This window comes from Macrobrachium nipponense, chromosome 9, assembly GCF_015104395.2.
Source record: "Macrobrachium nipponense isolate FS-2020 chromosome 9, ASM1510439v2, whole genome shotgun sequence".
NCBI lineage: Eukaryota > Metazoa > Arthropoda > Malacostraca > Decapoda > Palaemonidae > Macrobrachium > Macrobrachium nipponense.
In genome coordinates, this window is record NC_061110.1 from 25840505 (window position 1) to 25860926 (window position 20422).

At 37.0% G+C, this 20422-nt stretch overlaps 1 protein-coding gene across 1 annotated transcript in view; it reads left to right on the forward strand.

Annotated features, from left to right (window-relative positions):
• The window catches only part of LOC135217916 (uncharacterized), a gene marked incomplete in the record, with an annotated part of 536838 nt that overhangs the window by 356103 nt on the left and 160313 nt on the right, over positions 1–20422 (forward strand).

Below are 20422 nucleotides of genomic sequence, written 5' to 3' on the forward strand. Positions count from 1 at the left end.
TTATATATAAATTATATATATAAAACCATCGTCGGTGATAGTAGTGCTGTTGTGAAAACTCTGAGTATTGAAGTCCTGATATTACTAATATTTATTTGATATATTACCGTATTAGGATAGTAGTTGATCTGTCACCATATTATTATTACCGTATTGTTATGAGAAGCGCCTTTATTACTGGGTTTGCAGGAGGTGACCCAGTAGGGTATCACACTTGACCCGTAAAGGCTGTTATTGACCCGTAACGCTGTTATTACCTGAGAATGCAAATGAGGCGGCATTCCTCTAACTGTACTAGGTTTTTTTTTCAGTGGAACTAATATATGTATGTTTTGTGTCGTTTTCGAACAGTTGTGTGTTTCTTTTTTATTGCAACCGCCCTTTGCAAATGTTCAGGAATTACTAATGAGCGGTAACTTGCTAGTGTGACTTAATTGTTGGCATATGTCGATCGTTTTTTTTTTTTTTTTTTTTTTTTTTTATTTTTTTTATTTTTGCTCGATGGTGGTTGCATGGTTGACAGATACAATAATTAAACATAAATTGGGAAAGGAAAGGACGAGAGAGAGAGAGAGAGAGAATTTAGATTATATTGTAAGACTCAAAACCGGAACTATGGTTTTTGTTGACAGTTACATCGGTTACCATTACGCATTTTGTAAATGTATTGCCATATTTCCAAGTTGTTTCAATTCGTTGTTGTTATATGTTGATTATGAAATCTTTTACAATAAATGACTCAAAAACTTGCTTTGACCTTTGAATATTCCTTAGAGTAAAATAAGGGGACGCCCGTAAGAAGTAGTATACTCGTATGTTGATTAGATTTCGTAACTGTTGAACCAAATGAGAGCGCTGAAGTTAGTTAATAATATAATAATAATGATAAATTTTAATGCAGCTCAAGGCCATATACATGGAATATACAAAGTGTAGACAATATCATACACAATCGAGATATGTGAGATTAACACAATAAAAGCTGATAAATCGGGAATATCCACACACAAAAGAAAGAAGTATATCTTAGTTTAACCAGACCACTGAGCTGATTAACAGCTCTCATAAGGCTATCCTGCGAACTACATTATATTGAAAAATTAATTTCTAATTCCCAGAAATAAATTCCTCTGATTCTACGTTGGTAGAGTTGGGCGCGAACTCGCGCTAACAAATCGGTAGGCGAGCACGCTAACCACTCGTCCAACGAGGAACTATATATCAGTTTCTGAAGTAGTTTTTTTTTTTTTAATTCTTTCAAGCTTAGTATTGTAGGTATATCTTAGTTTAACCAGGCCACTGAGCTGATTAACAGCTATCCTAGAGCTGGCCCGAAGGATTAGATATTTTTACGTGGCTAGGAACCAATTGGTCACCTAGCAACGGGACGTACAGCTTATTGTGGGATCCGAACCACACACTATCGAGAAATTAATTTCTATCACCAGAAATAAATTCCTCGGATTCCGCGTTGGCCGAGCCGGGAATTGAACTTCGGACCACCGGATTGGCAGCCGAGCGCGAAAACCACTCGTCCAGCGAGGAACTTAGTATTGTAGGATTTATGGGTGATAAATAAACAGGAATGCGTACGCCTGGTAGCTCAGTCGCGAGCTTGCGCGTATTTCTAGACACCCAATAGCGAGAATAGTAAGAGGGTTACAGTATATAAACAAAGGAAACGAAAAATTTGCTATAACCAGTTCCACTGGCGGAACCCGGGTGGTGTGTGTGTGACCTGGGTACTCCCCCCGTCCTCCCCATATGGAAAAAATGACAAAATAATAATATTGAAGATATAGATGATAATAGCATAAATGAGAAATATGAAATTGGGAAAATAAAAATTTATAGAAATAACATTTTGTGACAAAAAAAAATACCACGGTCAATAATAACAATGCAATACATATATAGTATATATATATATATATATATATATATATATATATATATATATATATATGTTATATATATATATATAGGTATATATATATATATATTTTATATATATATATATATATATATATATAATGTATATATGTATGTATGTATTATAGTTCCATGCCAATCAGTTCCTTGGTGGAGATGATGCATTTGTCATTTGCCATGGCCCCACACCACATTTGTGTTCTTAGGTCCGGGTTGCTAGTCCTTAGCCAAATTATCCTTCATAGGCGCAATAGAAAATCTGAAAACATTCATTCATAATGAACGGGACCTGGTGGCTTTCTTGCAGAGATCGCTGTATAGTAAAACAGATTTTGGTTAAAGTGCCTTCTTGTAGTGAGTGATTGAAAGTTTGTTTTTTCTTCCTATTTGCAATGTGTAAAATTAAAGGATATTTATGCTTATATGAAATGGTCACTAGGCATTACCTAACGTTCTTCGCAGCGTGTCGTTTGCCCCCAACTGCAACCCCTTTCAGCGCCTCAGCGGCGTGGTTGGTATGGTATTAGCGTCCCACCTCGGTGGCCGTGGGTTCGATTCTCGGCCATTCCATTGAGGAGTGGGAGATGTGTATTTCTGGTGATAGAAGTTCACTCTCGACGTGGTTCGGAAGTCACGTTAAGCCGTTGGTCCCGTTGCTGAATAACCACTGGTTCCATGCAACGTAAAAGCACCATACAAACAAATAAACAAGCAACCCTTTTCGTTCCTTTTACTGTACCTTCTTGCACATTCTCTTTCTTCCATATGACTTTCCATCCTCTACTAAAAATTGATTCATAGTGCAACCGTGAGCTTTCCCTCCTTTTACACCTTTCAGACCTTTTCACTGTCAGTTTCGGTTTCAGCGCTGAATGACCTCATAGGTCGCAGTCCTTGGCCGTTGGCCTCAATTCTATACTCAATTCAATTCAATCTATGAAATTGTTAAATTTTTAATTTCCTCAACAAGATGCGTAAATTTTATAGAAAAGTAAAAGAAAAGTTTAATTTTCGCTTACTCGGGGAATAAGCCTACTTTGCTGTTTTTGTTGGGGAGGTAGGAAAGGTCTATGGAAGAGCCTAAAAGGGTCTGAAACGCGTGTTTAGTATTTAGTTAAAGTTACAGGAATTTTAGGATAGGATATTTATGATTTATTGAATAGAATGAAAATGTAAAAAATAATGCGCATGTTAAACGGTACAGAAAAATTATTTTTAGTCAAATAATAGCATATTTATTTTAATTTTCTTGTTGAAACGAGGCCCTATATAACTGTAGATTTTAGCACATTTAAGTTTAGGTTAAAAGTTTGGAATATAATGTTTACAACTTATGCATGAGGGGGAAAATCTTGCACGTGTCTCAAGAAAGCTGTAGGTTGAATCACGCCTGTTAGTACATGGAAAATTTAAAGCCATTACTAGTAAAGAGCAGATTTATATCTGATTATGTTATAGGTAATAGTAAATAATCTAATGTTAAGAAATTCACAGTCTCGTGAAAACAAATTGATAAAAAATCCACAGTTATATATTAAAATATATTTCTATGTAAAAAAACAGACTTTCGAACACCGTTCTCATCAGTGTAGACGTTACATAATCTAATGCTACAGGTCATCAGTTTCTGTTCATTTTGTCGAACTATAAAGTAGCTCTCCAGATGTACAAGTGTATTGAGGAGAATTTTGACGCTCATCGCTTACAGGGGACGCCCTAGCCGCATTCATAGTCCTTCTATCAGGCATGGTATATTGCTTGGCAAAGGGATTTTTACGACCACATGCACGTTCAGTCATCAACCACAGTTTTTGCCAGTGGACCTCACCTTTTACTAAAAAGTCAACCTGCAAGGCAGCTGCTTCCACAGTTATTGGCGGTGGGCCTAGCCTTTTACTAAAACATAAGACTGCAAGGCAGCTGCTTCTAGTTATTGGCAGTGGGCCTAGCCTTGGCTTAAAAAGTAAGACTGCAAGGCAGTCAGATTCCACAGTATTGGCGGTGGGCCTAGCCTTTTACTAAAACATAAGACTGCAAGGCAGCTGCTTCTAGTTATTGGCAGTGGGCCTAGCCTTTTACTTAAAAAGTAAGACTGCAAGGCAGCAGATTCCACAGTAATTGGCGGTGGGCCTAGCCTTTTACTAAAACAGTAAGACTGCAAGGCAGCTGCTTCTAGTTATTGGCAGTGGGCCTAGCCTTTTACTAAAAAGTAAGACTGCAAGGCCGCAGATTCCACAGTAATTGGCGGTGGGCCTAGCCTTTTACTAAAACATAAGACTGCAAGGCAGCTGCTTCTAGTTATTGGCAGTGGGCCTAGCCTTTTACTAAAAAGTAAGACTGCAAGGCAGCAGATTCCACAGTAATTGGCGGAGGGCCTAGCCTTTTACTAAAACAAGACTGCAAGGCAGCTGCTTCTAGTTACTGGCAGTGGGCCTAGCCTTTTACTAAAAAGTAGACTGCAAGTCAGCAGATTCCAAAGTAATTGGCGGGGGCCTATCCTTTTACTAAAACATAAGACTACAAGGCAGTTGTTTCTAGTTATTGGCAGTGGGCCTAGCCTTTTACTAAAAAGTAAGACTGCATGGCAGCAGATTCCACAGTTATTGGCGGTGGGTCTACCTTTTACTAAAAAGTAAGTGTCCCTGCACGGCAGCATTTGTACTTTTAGTCGCCTTTTACGACACGCAGGACCTACGGTGGTAGTATTCTTACGCCCCGACCACAGAGAAAACTATTTCGATCATGATGATAAATAATAGAATATTTAATTTTCTGCGCTTCATTCTACTTGTAAGTGTCAGTGACCAAATAGTTTTGACGCCGAATGGGATCAGTGACCTTTGCACCTAGTTTAACGCTAGGTAACCTAATGTTTGAATATAGAATCTTATTCAAGCGATTCTTATCCTGTAGGCCCCCCCTACCCTTTGGTAGGTTGTCCATGGGGCAGTTTCCAGTGGGGCATGGAAGCTTATTTTTTCTGGTCCCCTCTCTCTCTCTCTCTCTCTCTCTCTCTCTCTCTCTCTCTCTCTCTCTCTCTCATGTGAGTGAGTAGATTTTTTTTTTGTACTCAGGCGAAAATGCACTTGAAAGTGGACTGTAACTTGAAGATTTTTTTTTTTTTTTTTTTAGTAAGTAACATGTTCGAGTGACAATCGTTATAATTTCATGTCTTCTCCCCAGCTGGTTCCCATTTTTATATGGGGTCATCGTTATATTTCATGCAATTACTTGGTAATCCGGATAAAAGCTTATTTGATAACCTAAATTTCTTCAAATGTATTTTATGTCCGTTAATAATGGTATGGAGTTATATCACGCAGAACTTTTTTTGTGTGTGCTCTTCTTACATTTCAACGCAAACTTAAACAAATCACACTTAGATTAAACATGTAATTATCATTATTTTCCTAAGACTGGATTCTGCTTAAAACGTGGAATTGATAAAACTTAATGTATACAAAATATTATTGGAAGGTGAACGAAGAACCACGCACCTGTGGCAGGGCAATAGTAGTTTCATGGGTTTCTGAAATTTGAAACCACAGTAAGCTCTCGATAATATTGATATATTACTTTCGTTGCCATATTGAGGTTATATCTGCAACGCCATAGGTCTGCAGCTCGTTTTGTATGTGAACTAACTATAGTAAATACCCATATTAATGATATCAGTTCTTCATGATGGATGGAATAAGCAGGTATAGCACAAACGCCCTAAAATGTAGGCCTATGCTGCACTGGCCTTTGCGTATATGCAAATTGTTAAAAAAAAAAAACAAAAAAAAAACAAAAACGTAGCATTGCATTAAAAGTAATTGCGTAAAATACACTAAAGAATAATTTTTTTCATGCTTGGCGTAGGTTACCGTATTTTTGCCATATCTGGAAAAGACACAGTACATATATATAAATATATACGTGTGTATATATAATATATCTATCTCTATATATATATAATATATATTATATATATATGTATTATATATGTATGTATATATATATATATATATATCTATTATATAGATATATATATATATATATATATATATATATATATATATATATATATATATATATATTATATATATATATATATATATATAATGTGTGTGTACTGTATGTGTGTTTTCCATAGATATGGCAAGAGCAAGAAAAAGGATGCTAATGTTACCAGCTGCATTTACGAGGCACAATTATGAATCAGATAGACCAGTCTCACAGACTAACCTCTGCACAAGTGATCGAGATAAAAAAAAAAAAATTTTTCCTATTTCACCGTTGCAGATACAGTTCCTGATAGTTACCTGCATTGTAAACCACAGCCGTGCAAAACGGCCCTAAGGGAGTTCGCGCCGTCAGTACACTTCACGCGGTGCGCTGTAGGCATTACTGAAAGGTTCTTTGCTGTAACCCCTTTTAATCCTTTTACTGTACCTCTATTCATGGTCTTTCTTCCATCTTACCTTCCACCCTGTTCTAACATTTGTTTCGTAGTGCAGCTGCCATGTTTTCCTTCTGTTAGCGCTGAATGACATTATAATAGGTCCCAACGCTTGGCCTTCGGCCTAAGTTGTACATTCTGTCTGTCTGCTATGCAACACGTGCCTGAAGGGATAATTGCTCCTCAGTTATGTCGTGGCTAGAAATAATGTTCATCAGTTATGTCGCATCTAGAAATGCCAAATAAATATTTCCCTTAGTTAATCGTTTGCTTATATTTTGCTGGCGTGGAACTCGGGATACTGACCTACCAACAGAACCCACCCCTGTTTCAGTCATTCGCTCTTTTGTTACAAGTTGTTCATAATTCAAGCAGCTAGAAACATCTGTCAGGCTACTTTCCGACAAATTGGAATTCTCGTTCTGCTTCTGTCCTCATTAGGATCGTGGACATGAGAGAGGCATTAAGTTGCCCTCATAGCAAAGTTTGTATTTGGGAAATATGGAGACTCCATAGATTTGAGTTGAAATTTATATTTGATTTTCTCAAAGTAACTTAAATATGAAAGACAGATGGGTTGCTCGACATTATTTTCCTTTATACGAAGGCGATGCTACGAATGAAAATTTGGAGGAAAGGCCGCACTTGCATAAAGAAAATGTTGACAGTTTACGAATAGTCAAGTCTAATAAAAGAAGGGCAAAACGTAGGAACACTCTTTTACATATAAGGAATGAAGAGAATGACATGGTGGTGATAGCGATGTTGTGTTTTACTTTGAAGGTAATATTACCTTAAATATTTAACAGCGCCTCAGTGGCGTGATCGGTATGGTTTTGGCCTGCCAACTCGGTGGCCGCGAGTTCAATTCTCGGGCATTCCACTAAGGGGTTAGAGATATGTATTTCTGGTGATAGAAGTTCACTCTCGACGTGGTTCGAAAGTCACGTCAAGCCGTTGGTCCCGTTGCTGAATTCCTTGCAACGTAAAAACACCATACAAACAAAATTACCTTTATTTAGTGATAACTCAATACTGTTACTGTCGTGTGTCAGCAGCCGCAGAATTTCTTTTGCAGGAAAAGGAATCATTTTTATAATCTTGAGAGAATTGAAATATCCAATTGATCCTGGTCATTCGGTCACAAGAGCGCCATTTATTCAGAGTTTGCTCCCTCCCTACCATAGTTAGTTAGTTATTTGATTGACAAAAAATGTACAATTATTAGTACAGATTTGTCCACAAAGAGACATAGTACAAAATAAACAGTGGATCGTAATCTCTTCTGTTTTTGCAAGTACATGGCCTACAAAGAAAAATACAACATCAAGGAAAATACATCAATCGCAAATAACATAGGCCTATAAGACTATAAAAAACGAAAAAAAGGGACTTAATTCAGAGAAAAACGTAACTACAAAGAAAAACGTAGTCGCATCACTATCCAGTACAGTGATCTTCCAAAAATGCCCCACGCGGGTTCGTAAGAATTTCAATTTAAATGTTGGGTTTCGTTTTTCAAACAATTTAAAAATGATGGTAAACAATTTTCCTCTAGTCTCCCATGGTTGTATTCAGGCTTCCTGCAAGAATTAGAACAGCTACATCAGACATTCTGGCAGAGGCGTAGCGACCATTATTATCAAGCATGAAAATGATGAGGAAACATTATATATATCAATTGCATCAGTTTCTTCAGGAAGTTATTGCGGGATGAGGGTTGGGGTGTCGATGTGAATCTGCTTTGATAAAGTATGATAGTTACTTACATTATGAACTTGGCTTTAGTTGTTAAGAGTTATGCCTCGGCATAACCATCTTCTAACATTTGTTACTGCAACTCTCTCTCTCTCTCTCTCTCCTCTCTCTCTCTCTCTCTCTCTCTCTCTCTCTCTTCTCTCCTCAGTCTTGAATCGATATCTACCAAGATGTTGATCACCTTAATCTAAACTTACCAAATGGCCAAATTACCTGATTATATAATAGCATAAGCGTCTGTGGACCTGTCCAGTCATGAAACTTGAGTAGTTGTAAATGTGTTTGCTCGTGAGAATGGTGCGCAAGCGATATTCCGTTGTTTTCTATTCGATCTTCAGTGCGTCTCGAGAGCAAAAGCAGGCCAAGTGTCACAATACCTAGAAAGATATCAAGACTGCTCCCCATATAATTTGGAGTATAAGCTGTTTCTCTGTCTTAAGCGCACCGCGCTCCCCCTTTCATTTCATTATAGTCTGAGCTCTTGAGATGGAGCGATTGCGTGCAGTGGTTTGGGCTCTCCCCCATCCCTGATCTTGCCCCCATCGTGCTTCTAGCGGGTCGCTGGCTAGTTTCCTGATAGCTGCGGTTTGAATGCTGGAGGAAGCAGCGAGTGGACCTGCGGTACGCCTTGCCTCCTGCGCTGCTGCTACACCACCGCACACCCAAGCAGCCTTCGGTTCTGACCGGCGCATATCCTCCTGATCATTACCGTGATGACGATGATTAGCCGCTCTTCTAATTGCTCACTTCCTTTTCTGTTGTGTAGAGATATGAATTATTATTTTCTCCCGCTCGCTCAAGTACCCCTGATGGAGAGCTACGCTAATAGCTTAATGACGTGGAGGACTGGAGGGTCGGATGAGAGGAGAGCTAGTAATGGCCAAGTTTGAGTGATTTGCAGATATTAGATACTTTATTTTTCCATTATACGAGAAGAGGACCTTTCCTCAGACGAATTCTAAGTACCTTGGACTTAGATCAGGTTATTCCGTATGTTATAAAAACTGAATAAACCTTGCTATTTTCAGAATAATTTTACGTAAGTAGTGGAGTTTGGAATTGGAACGGTTTTCTTCCTGTGGGTTAAGTAGCAGTGGTGCTCTTTCTTTTCAAGTAAATCTCATGAAATTCTTCAAATTTTCATCTGTTTATCCCTTTACTGTGTTTTTACATGGTATAGTGGTTAGTATCGTGGTATGCCACACAGATTTAGCTGATTCGCGTCTACCCCAGGACGATAAAAGAAAAACTGGCTGTATATCATGACCGGTTACTGCTGCAGTGCGGGGGCTGCGGTGGGAGGTTGAAACCAGCTTTCTTTGGAAGCTGAATTTCAAGTCAATGGCCTCTGTGGGCTTGTTCATATGAATAGGTTTCATCTACTGAAATAATATTAATAATAATGATGACGGCATCATTCGGGTTGTTATATTACCGGCAAGGGACGTTGGAATGTTGCTTAGATACACGAGTAAAGAAATCATAAGACCATTCGTGGTTAATAATTGTCTAGTCCACGATGGGTGAGTACTTGCGACAGCGTCCTCCACTTCAATTAAAATGACGTGAGCGAATCTCTAGTTAACTTACTAATATTTTACCGTAAATTGGCTTAACATTCCACCGTAAATTGGCTTAATATTTTACCGTAAATTGGCTTCATATTTTACCGTAAATTGGCCCGGCAGCGTAAACTAATCCACCTAAATGAGGATGGCTGCGGCCAGCCTGGCGTGAACGGCGTTCAGTTTTATGGGCTAAGGTGCAGGGAGGCGGAAATCACTTGATTGTAAATAGACATATCAAGTCTCGTGATTTCATTCAGCAGTGTGTGTCAAGTTTCGTGATGAGGGCAAATCTTGGTTTCGTCTGTCATTAGAGGCCTTCTTAATCAGTGCCCTGAGGTGATTGTCTGTCATCTGAAAGTGACAGTGGGGATTTGTGCATGAGCCGTGCGATTCTTATTGCGAGTAATTGGGTCTGGTTTGTAGGTGCACTGAGTAATCTTAATCCATTTGTTCTGGAGTTTTTGCTGGCAGGAGAAGTGAGAGAAGAGAGGTGAGAGAGAGAGAGAGAGAGAGAGAGAGAGAGAGAGAGAGAAATTTATTATCCTTGGCTGATTGACAAATAAATCATTTATTAAATGTAAATGCTGTGTCATTTTAAATAGACTCGTATTGGACTGTTAGTTTTTTATTGGTTAAGAATTAAACTTCTTTGCCTTTGTTCGTTTTCATGAGTATTATATATTATATATCTATATAATCTATATATATATATATATATATATATATATATATATATATAATTATATGTATATATAAAAATATAATATATAAATATATATATATATATATATATATATCTATATATATATTATTATATATATATATATATATATTATATATATATTATATGTATATATAAAATACTTATATAGGATAACATATATATTTATATATATATATATATAATATATGATATATAATATTTTCAATATTATATTATATATATATATTATTATATTATAATATATATATATATACTATATACATATATTATAATATTAGTGTAAATCTTGCTTATGTCAATTATGAATAATTTAAAAAGAACATGGATAAATAGAAATTGTTGAGAAAATATTAAGCTACATTATTTTAGAAAATGTAAAAAGGTAATAATAACAATTACCAACATCGTAAGTATTTGACAGGGCAATGAAAATGTAAAAACCGGTAGATGAAGTGAAGTAGTGGCATTGCTAAAATTGATTATGGAGATTGAAAAGTATTTTATTAATAACTTTTTATGATTCCTATATTCGCAGAAGTAAAAATGAGTTCAGATTTAGTGCACGCAGAGAACTCACCAGTGTTTTATTTTGATAAGGATCATAACCATAATTAAGAAGTCAGAATTCGGCGAGTGGTTATAGACATTGGGTGTCTGTAGCCCTGAATGCATTGTTGACGAAATAGACGCTATTAGGAATACAGGAATGAGGTTAAGATATCCTGATATTGTATTAGACGACGCACTGAGACCGGCAAGCAAAGCTTAATTATACCTCCATTTTGTAATATAACGATTGTGGAATTTAACAACAATGATACAATAAAAGATAAAGCACTGACAAAGAACTCTTTTTATGACAATACCAGGAGATGTATATATGTATTAAATCCCATTTAATTCGTGACAAGTCATGTCTTTGTCTGACTTGTGAATAACTGAAGAAGAGATGTAAACAGCTTAAAAATGTGTGTTGAGAGATGACAATCATGCTTACTGTTTTTATTTCTTCCTCCTACCTTCATGAAATCACGAAAGCCCTTTGCTGTCTGTATGATCTCACCCTCGAATTTTATGGAATCATTAAGGTGTAGCCCACAATTCCCCCATTTTCTCCTTAATATACTTTACTCAATATATTAATTTTTCATCAGTTTTTTCTTACCCTTTTCACATAATTAAACTGAGTGTTTGCTCTGTTACGAGTATAATTAAAATTACACTTCTGTGGCGACACGTACTTAGAACAACCAAGTTCTTTTCAGACCGTTTCTACCAGTCACTCTCCATTCTTATTAACACTAGGAAATCCATATAGTATCAGCACTTTCTTTGTCACCAGCCTTTTTACATTCATATCGCCTGGCGCAACTACTCTGTTCTCCAGCCCTAGCCACCCAGACATTTCACCCAGGCCTGGATATTTTAGTGCTAACCCCTTCCCAAGATCTTCAGCTTCAAGTTACCCAAGACAATCACCTCATTCTATCCAAGACATTCACTCCATCCTACCCAAGGTAATCACTTCATCTTACCCAAGACAATCACTCCATCCTACCCAAGTAATCACTCCATCCTACCCAAGACTTTCACTCCATCCTACCCAAGACATTCACTCCATCCTACCCAAGACATTCACTCCATCCTACCCAAGACAATCACTTCATCCTACCCAAGGCAATCGCTCCATCCTTCTCATTGATACACACACACACTGCCGTTACACTTGGGTCTCACTAAGGGTTGAAACTTCCATCTTGATATTCTTAAACAAAACAGCCATCAACACTTCTATGCCGCACCACATCCACGCACATTCAGAACCCGAAGTAGTGTTTAATGCTTCGTATTTTTTGCCCTATAAATACGTGGTATTTATAAGGTGACACGCATACCAAGCAGAGAGGCGGGAAGGCTGTGGATTACATTCCCAACACCTCCAAAGCTTCAAAAGCATGATTACTGTTGGTACGAAGAGAGGAGGCTCATCAACCATTTAGGTAATATTTTCTCTCATTAAGGGGTCCACTACCCCTTACATTATCTCCCATTAAGGGGTCGACTACCCCCTACACTTTTTGTATAGCGAAAAGATATACTTGAAGTGTTGGTGGCTGTGAATATCCACGGGAGTCAGATGAGTAAATCCTCAAAATTTTGCTACTGTGGTTTATCTGTAAAAGACCTTTTGTGGTGCCTTTATTCTCTTCGATTATTTTGCTTTTATTCTCTTAAGTTATTTTGCTTTTATTCTCTTCAGTTATTTTGCTTTTATTCTCTTCAATTATTTTGTTTTTGTTCTCTTCAGTTATTTTGCCTCTGTTCGCTTCAACTATTTTGCCTTTTTTCTCTGCAATTATTTTGCCTTTATTCTCATCAATTATTTTGCCTTTATTTCCTTCAGTTATTTTGTCTTTATTCACTTCAGTTATTTTGCCTTTATTCTCTTCAATTATTTGGCCTTTATTCTCTTCAATTATTTGGCCCTTTATTCTCTAAAATTATTTTTCTTTTATTCTCTTCAATTATTTTGCTTTTATTCTCTTCTGTTATTTTGCCTTTAACAGTTATTTTGCCTCTATTCTCTTCAGTTATTTTGCTTTTGTTCTCTTCAGTTATTTTGCCGTTATTCACTTCAATTTTTGCCTTTTGGCCTTTAATTTCCTGTTCAATTAATTTTTTTTTGCTTTTTTACTTCTCTTTCTTGGTTATTTTGCCCCTCCTATTTCCTCCCTGCAATTATTTTGTATTTTTAAATTGCTCTTCAATTATTTTACCTTTATTCTCTTCAGTTATTTTGCCTCTATTCTCTTCAATTATTTTGCCTTTATTCTCTTCAATTATTTTTCAACATGCGGCGTAGTCGTGCTTTCCTTAGACACTTCAGGATACAGGTAAAACGTTCGTCAGATTTCATGGATGAATTTTACGGCCATACAAGATGTTATTGGAATTATTGATGAATGGAAGATCACTTAATGGAGTTCGCGTTTTTTTATTTTTTTTATTTGCGTTTAAAGCTCTCTCTCTCTCTCTCTAATCTCCCTTCTCTCCTCTCTCTCTCTCTCTCTCTCTTCTCTCTCTCTTCTCTCTCTCTCGCTCTCTCTCTTCTCATCTCTCTTCTCATTTTCTCCGTGCGTAAGCTTACACTCTTACATTCATATATATATATATATATGTGTGTGTGTGTGTGTGTGTGTGTGTGTGTGTGTGTGTATGGGTGTGTGTGCGCTTTTGTAGAGAAGAGAGAGGAGAGAGAGAGAGGAGAGAGAGAGAGAGAGAATGCCTGTCATTCATTACCTTTCCTTGGGTGTTTGTCACCTTCCCTAAATATTAAGCTTTCAGACCGGTTCTGAAATATTGCATAACCTGTCTTTTTATTTTGTGCAAGGGACAGTTGTCTTATATTCGTTGCTGTGCATCGAGACAGGGTGGCTAGCTGGGTGCGGTTAACCACGTATAACTGCAGAAATAACTGAACGAAACAGCGGTTGGACGATGCTCGTCAGAGCAGCAAATTAAAAATAGCACTCGCTTAAAGACTGTGATACAGTATACCGGGATAATGTGTACGTGTGTGCGTGCGCTGCAGTATGTCGGGATAATGTGTATGTGGGCTACAGTATGTCTGGATAATATGTGTGTGTATACAGTATGTCCGGGTAATTGTGTGTGTGTGTACGAAGAAACCCAACTTAAATTTGGACTGGACCAGAAAATGTTATTGTTGTACGAGGAAGAGAATATATTATTGTCGTACTGTCTATTTCATTTATAGTCATACCGTCTCCATTTCATTGAGAATCATACTATTTCATTGGTATATTATGTATTTCATTTATAGTTAGATTATGAATTTCATTTATACTCTTAATATATCTATCAATTGCATTAAGTTTTCCACCATCAGTGAGAAGTATGATACCTGGACAAAGCTGTTGTAGGTAATGCCAGCTAAAGAAGACGCTTTGAACCTTGTCCTGGTTTAGTACAAGCTTGTATAGAACGTTTCGTGAACGCCTTGAGAGAAAAAGTCCTTTGCACATTGCCTTGAAATCTTATGAAAATGATACAAATTTGCCATTTGCAACTGGATCACGTTACCGTGGAAATTGTAGTAATATTGTGGACGATTTGTTCAGAAGACGTGAAATTGCCACAAAAGATTTATCGGGATCTCGTAATTTTTTTGTAATCAAGAAAAATGGGTTGTTTGCTCTGGAAAGTAAGTGGAAACCTAGGTTCCAGGGTTCGTGGATGTGTCTTGGAATGCCTGAATGGGATGCGGTTGTCATGACATTGTCATTAACTTAGAAGCAAACGTCCACGAAGTAGAATATCCCTGTATGTAAAACGGCATGAGAGGGCAGGAAGTACCATCTTATGTCGCAAATACGAGCATCGTATAAGCATCGTCATCCATAACACGACCAGTAAGTTTGACAGAGGGGTTTTAAACATTTATAGCGAAGCGCAATGTGGCATCGTACCTCAGGAGAGATTTATTCCCTTGTTTTCGTTTTTCTGCAGAGATTCTAGTTCTTCGTTATATTCCATCTTAGTTGAGGGTGGCAGTCCTGGAGAGCTGCTACACAATTTGTGGGGGGGAGGGCCCGGGTGAATATGCCCAATGCGTACGCTTTCAAAAGGGTAGTGATTATCCTCCTCTGTCGCCTCTCGTGGTTCCGATTTCTCTGTCATGGAGTTGAGCCTACCCGTTAGGCATTTGTTTGCAATTCAAGTGAACCGACAGCCGCAGCGCGCTTTGCGCCGAGTACTCCATCTATGAAAGCGTACGTAGGTTCGTATCCGAGGAAAAATACAATTTGCTTTGAATTTGGTATATTTTACTCAATGGAGTGTGTGATAATGGTTAGATTTCAGTAACAGGGGAGCGCACGTCTTGCTCTTGCCGTGACGTATAGCGAATTTTAGGGTGGTCCAGCTTTGAATATTATTCAGATATTTTTTTTCCAGATACCTTTATATAATTTATGACAAAACTGACATTTTGAGATTTTTGTCTTACGCGCGCACTGTTATTAAGGAACTGCAATTATACTGTGCACATAGCGTATACTTGGTAGTTTGGAGAAATTACGTTAATACTTTATGGTCGCCTGGTACTTAAAAGGGAGAGTGATGGCTGCCACTTGCTAGGGATTCGTCATTCGTTCTTGTACGCAGCATATATTTTTGGGCTTCCGACATGTCTTGTCGATTTGAGATGAATTATAATAATGACTTGCTCCATTCAAACCAAATTTACTCTCTTCTATACATAACCATTTTCGGCCAGTGGCCTTTGAAATTACTAAACGGATTTCGTAATTTTCTGACATTTTGTCCATAATACTGTTCATAAATTTTGGTTTTTATGATTCCATTTTATTCTAGAAACAGTTGTACTCCTGCAACTCACGTCAGGAGGACTATAAATGTCAAGACTTATGATTTCATTGCCTTACTAGTACTACTAACTATGACGTGGCGTTTCTCTCTTGAAATTTTTGTTGTTCTTCAGAATACTGCTGTTTACTGTAATGCGTCCTTTTTCAAAAGCTTGATCATTATTTTTTGTGGTTGTTGTGCAATTATGCTATGAGATTCTAGGTATAATAACATATTTGTAATCACATCGTAAAGTTATTGAAGAAATTATAATCGATCACTTAAAATGAAAAATGCTTTTGATATGTCTACATTTTTTTTTTCGTCTCTCTTACCTTCTGAGCCAAGCACTGGCATGGCGCTGGTGTTTTTAATCATTGTGTTGGGTCTGCTCTGGATTAACATCACATTTCTAATGCGTTACCGGATCTTAATCCACTCACGATTTTGATTGCCAGTTTGGTTTAGCGACATTGTTTAGTTTTTCCCTAAAGAGAACTAACAAAATTTAACAATTCATCTACATTTTTTTTTTCGTCTCTCTTACCTTCTGAGCCAAGCACTGGCATGGCGCTGGTGTTTTTAATCATTGTGTTGGGTCTGCTCTGGATTAACATCACATTTCTAATGCGTTACCGGATCTTGATCCACTCATGATTTTGATTGCCAGTTTGGTTTAGCGACATTGTTTAGTTTTTCCCTAAAGAGAACTAACAAAATTTAACAATTCATCTATTTGAGCCAACGAAATTTATGACAGGAATACAATTGCGATTAAACATCCAGACCTTTGCTGGAAACCTGGAAGAAAATAGCACAAATGGTTTAACTTGAAACCCAGAAACAAGAATTATCGTTGTCTTAGTTTAATCTCTTGTGAATGAGGTAAACACAGGTCATTCAGTTTCTGATTTAGCCGTTGATAAGGAACTTGACCACCACAAAGGGTGTTTATTGGAGCCTCAGAAGCTGTACACTTCTCTCAGCAGTCCTCATCGTTACCCCTTTCTGTAAAACAGGTGCTTCTTGACTTGCTTAAGGTTAAGGATGCAAAGATGGTTCCGATAGTTTGTTTCATATTTTTAACTTTATACTTTTCACATTTGTTTTGTGGAGTAATTTCCCGGTTTTGGTGTGTTGCATGTTCAAAGGGATCTTGTAATTAGTTGTAAATTCTGAAGCTTCATGGAGAATAGATTACTTTCATTGATTGATTTGTATCAAAACAGAAGTTAAGTGGAATTGTTTTAAGAAGAAATGAGATGAGAATCCTTGACTTGCTTCGAAAGAATACGAATTGTTTGTGAACAAAGGTAGGTGATCTGAAAATAAGTCTGTAAATAGTGATCAATTTTTTTTTCCTGATCAAAATCACTGATGTCCGAGTCATGATGCCATGGATAGTTGTAATTAATGACAGGAAAATGACGAATTTCAGTGCATATCACACAGTGCACAATAGGCGTTGCTTAAGCGTTCTTTGCAGCGTCACTTATGCCTCCAGTTGCAACCCTTTCGATCCTTTTGCTGTACCTCCGTTCATATTCTCTTTCTTCCATCTGACTTTCCACCCTTTTGGTTGCGTTGTTGACACTGGTGGCAATTTAAGATTGTGTAGTATATTTTCGAAGCTCTTGAAATTTCCCAAGCTGCGAAGTTCATAAAATAAGAATATAAAGCATAACAAAGAGTGAGCGTACTAGTACGAGTAATGCTATAATATGAATGGAACAATAATATCTCTCTCTCTCTCTCTCTCTCTCTCTCTCTCTCTCTCTCTCTCTCTCTCTCTCTGTGCGGAGTAATCTGTCAAACATCACTAAGTTGAACGACAGGGAAGATAGATCAACTGGACTTTTTTTGGTTTTCAGATTGATGAAGAGAATAACTCCGTATCCTCTATGGTTTATTGACATTTTTATCTGTTTATTGATGCATTATTTTTTTTTCTTATTTTCCATTAACTTTGCTCTTCTATTTGTATTCCATATTACCTTCATTTACTTATTTCAAATGAACACCATATTCTTTGGAATCTTGAATTTCAAGTCAGTGGCCCCTGTGGGCTTGTTCCATGTGAACGAACAGGGGTCACTTCTGAATAATAATTAGAATACTAATAATTGATTTCTCTCTCTCTCTCTCTCTCTCTCTCTCTCTCTCTCTCTCTCTCTCTTTTTTGCATACGCCTGGCGGCATTATTGAAATTAGGTGATATTACTCGAAACGAATTAAATCCTGGATAATATAATCAGCCCCTTAGAATTATGCTTTCAAACTAAGACTTCGTCTTCCTAATAAAAGACATAGTAGACGTAAGAAACAAGCCAGGTTATGTCACTGTAATTAACTCTCCTCTCGGCGCTTGCGTGTCGGCTCCCCCTTCATAACGGGCGATGGTTAATGGACACGAGAGGCTAACTGTATAGTATTGTAGTATAGTAAGGTGGCTGGATAGTCGAATGGCCTTTGGTGAGAACCGTGTGGTTTGGGTCTACCTCACTGCTGGCGAGATCTTCAGGAAGGGGGGAAAATATGTAATGATTTCCTGTCGAACTTCCTAGAGAGAGAGAGAGAGAGAGAGAGAGAGATATTCGAGTGGTGTGCATGACCCAATTGGAATTATTTATGTGTAATGTATAAGTTATTCATACATGCATACGTAATCACTCATACACAACGCACTATATATTTATAGTGTATTAATGTGTGTGTGTATATTATTATTATTATTATTATTATTATTATTATTATTATTATTATTATTATTATTATTATTATTATTATTATTAGTTGTAGTAGCAGGAAGCAGATCATCTCGGTAACATGTCATATTTTATTTAAAGAGAATTTTCTCTATTTTTCTGATAATTCGTTTTTCATACTCTGCGAGACTGCTAAGTAATTGGCCTATATTCATGGTGTTATTCTGGTATTTTGAATGTCAAGGTCTGGTATTAATTTTATTCTGATTGTATTTTAGTATAGTATATCCGGAGACTACAACGGGATTGTAAATGGTGATCTCCGCTACAAAATCGTTAATACAGTATTTTCTTATTACTTAGCAGTCTCGCGGATTATGAAAAACGAATTATCAGAAAAAGAGAAAATTCTTTTATAAGATAAATTCTGTTAACTGCCATTTTTACCATGAGAAGACACTGTTACGCGCACTTTAGTCTAAAGCTAATTTTGTAATTCACAGTTTGAGTTTCCAGATTTTTTCTACGACGGATAAATTAGGAGTTTTCAATATTTATTTTGTAAATTTACCTTCAGCACAACTAAGGTCACTTTTGGTTGTTGCTTCTCTTTCGCTAGGCAGAAGTTACACAGAAAATAGAAAGTATAAAAAGGAAAAAGAACATTTAACATAGAAAATAGAACAATTGCATGAAGATTAAAAAATTTACGAGGGAATGTTTACAACAGTAAGGTTGACGTTTCTTCCCAATTTTGACAAGATATAATCACAAGAATGGTTCTGTTTATTGTATGAATATTCATTTGTCTGACGGTGAACGTCATCTGGAATATTGATCAAATGGTCACATCATATCTCACATTCATAACTTTACAAAAAATGTTCTTCTCAGCAATTATCTACTAGTAGTTGGAGAGCTTCCCTGATAAAAATCATTGTTCCTTTGTAGATTATAAACCTTGTAGCTGTTTGTGTGGAAAAGGGCAACTTCATCCTCTCTCTCTCTCTCTCTCTCTCTCTCTCTCTCTCTCTCTCTCTCTCTCTCTCTCTCTCTCTCTCTCTCAAAAGTCGAAAGTTCAATGGCCTTATCTTGCACCTAAGAATTTTTGTTGTTGTGGATTACGTTGTGAGTTTCTTAAGTGAAACTGCATCTTTTATTTTTTCCATTTATGTGAATTTTTCTTTCTCTTATGTTTCCATTTGTACAATTCATGGTTTTAGTAGTCATAACTATCCTCATTTCCTTAAGAGTATTAAAAAAAAACTAGGCTGGGTAACAAGCTTAGCTGCCCATTATAGCTGCCAATTACAAAGACCCTTTTTTTGCTTAACCATAGTGGGGTAGTGCCATCAGTGGACTTCACGCGGTGCACTGTAAGCATTATTTAAGGTTCTTTGCAGCATGCCTTCGGCCCCTAGCTGCAACCCCTTTTGTTCTTTTCCTGTACCTTATTTCACATTCTCTTTCTTCATCTTACTCTCCACCCTCTCCTAACACTTGATTCATAGTAAGTACAACGAGGTATTCCTCCTGTTACACCTTTCAAGGCTTTTACTGTCAATATCCATTTCTGCGTTGAATGACCTCATAGGTCCCAGTGCTTGGCCTTTGGCCTAAATTCTATATTCGACTCATCTTTGCTTAATTTGTCAAGAGAAACCAGTGTATTACTGCAAAACGAAGATTGCCTTTTTTAAGCAATATGAGATTTTAAATGTATTTTTCATATTTCCTAAATTGAATTTCACGTAATAAAAATTTTTTAATTATCGGACATGAGTAGATATTTTTATGGAATAAGCTAAAAATGCCTCTTACAAAATTCATTAATATGAAACAAAGAGAGGAGGAGTTATTTGAAAGTAGTGAAGGGAGTTCCATTCATAAAGCATAATGA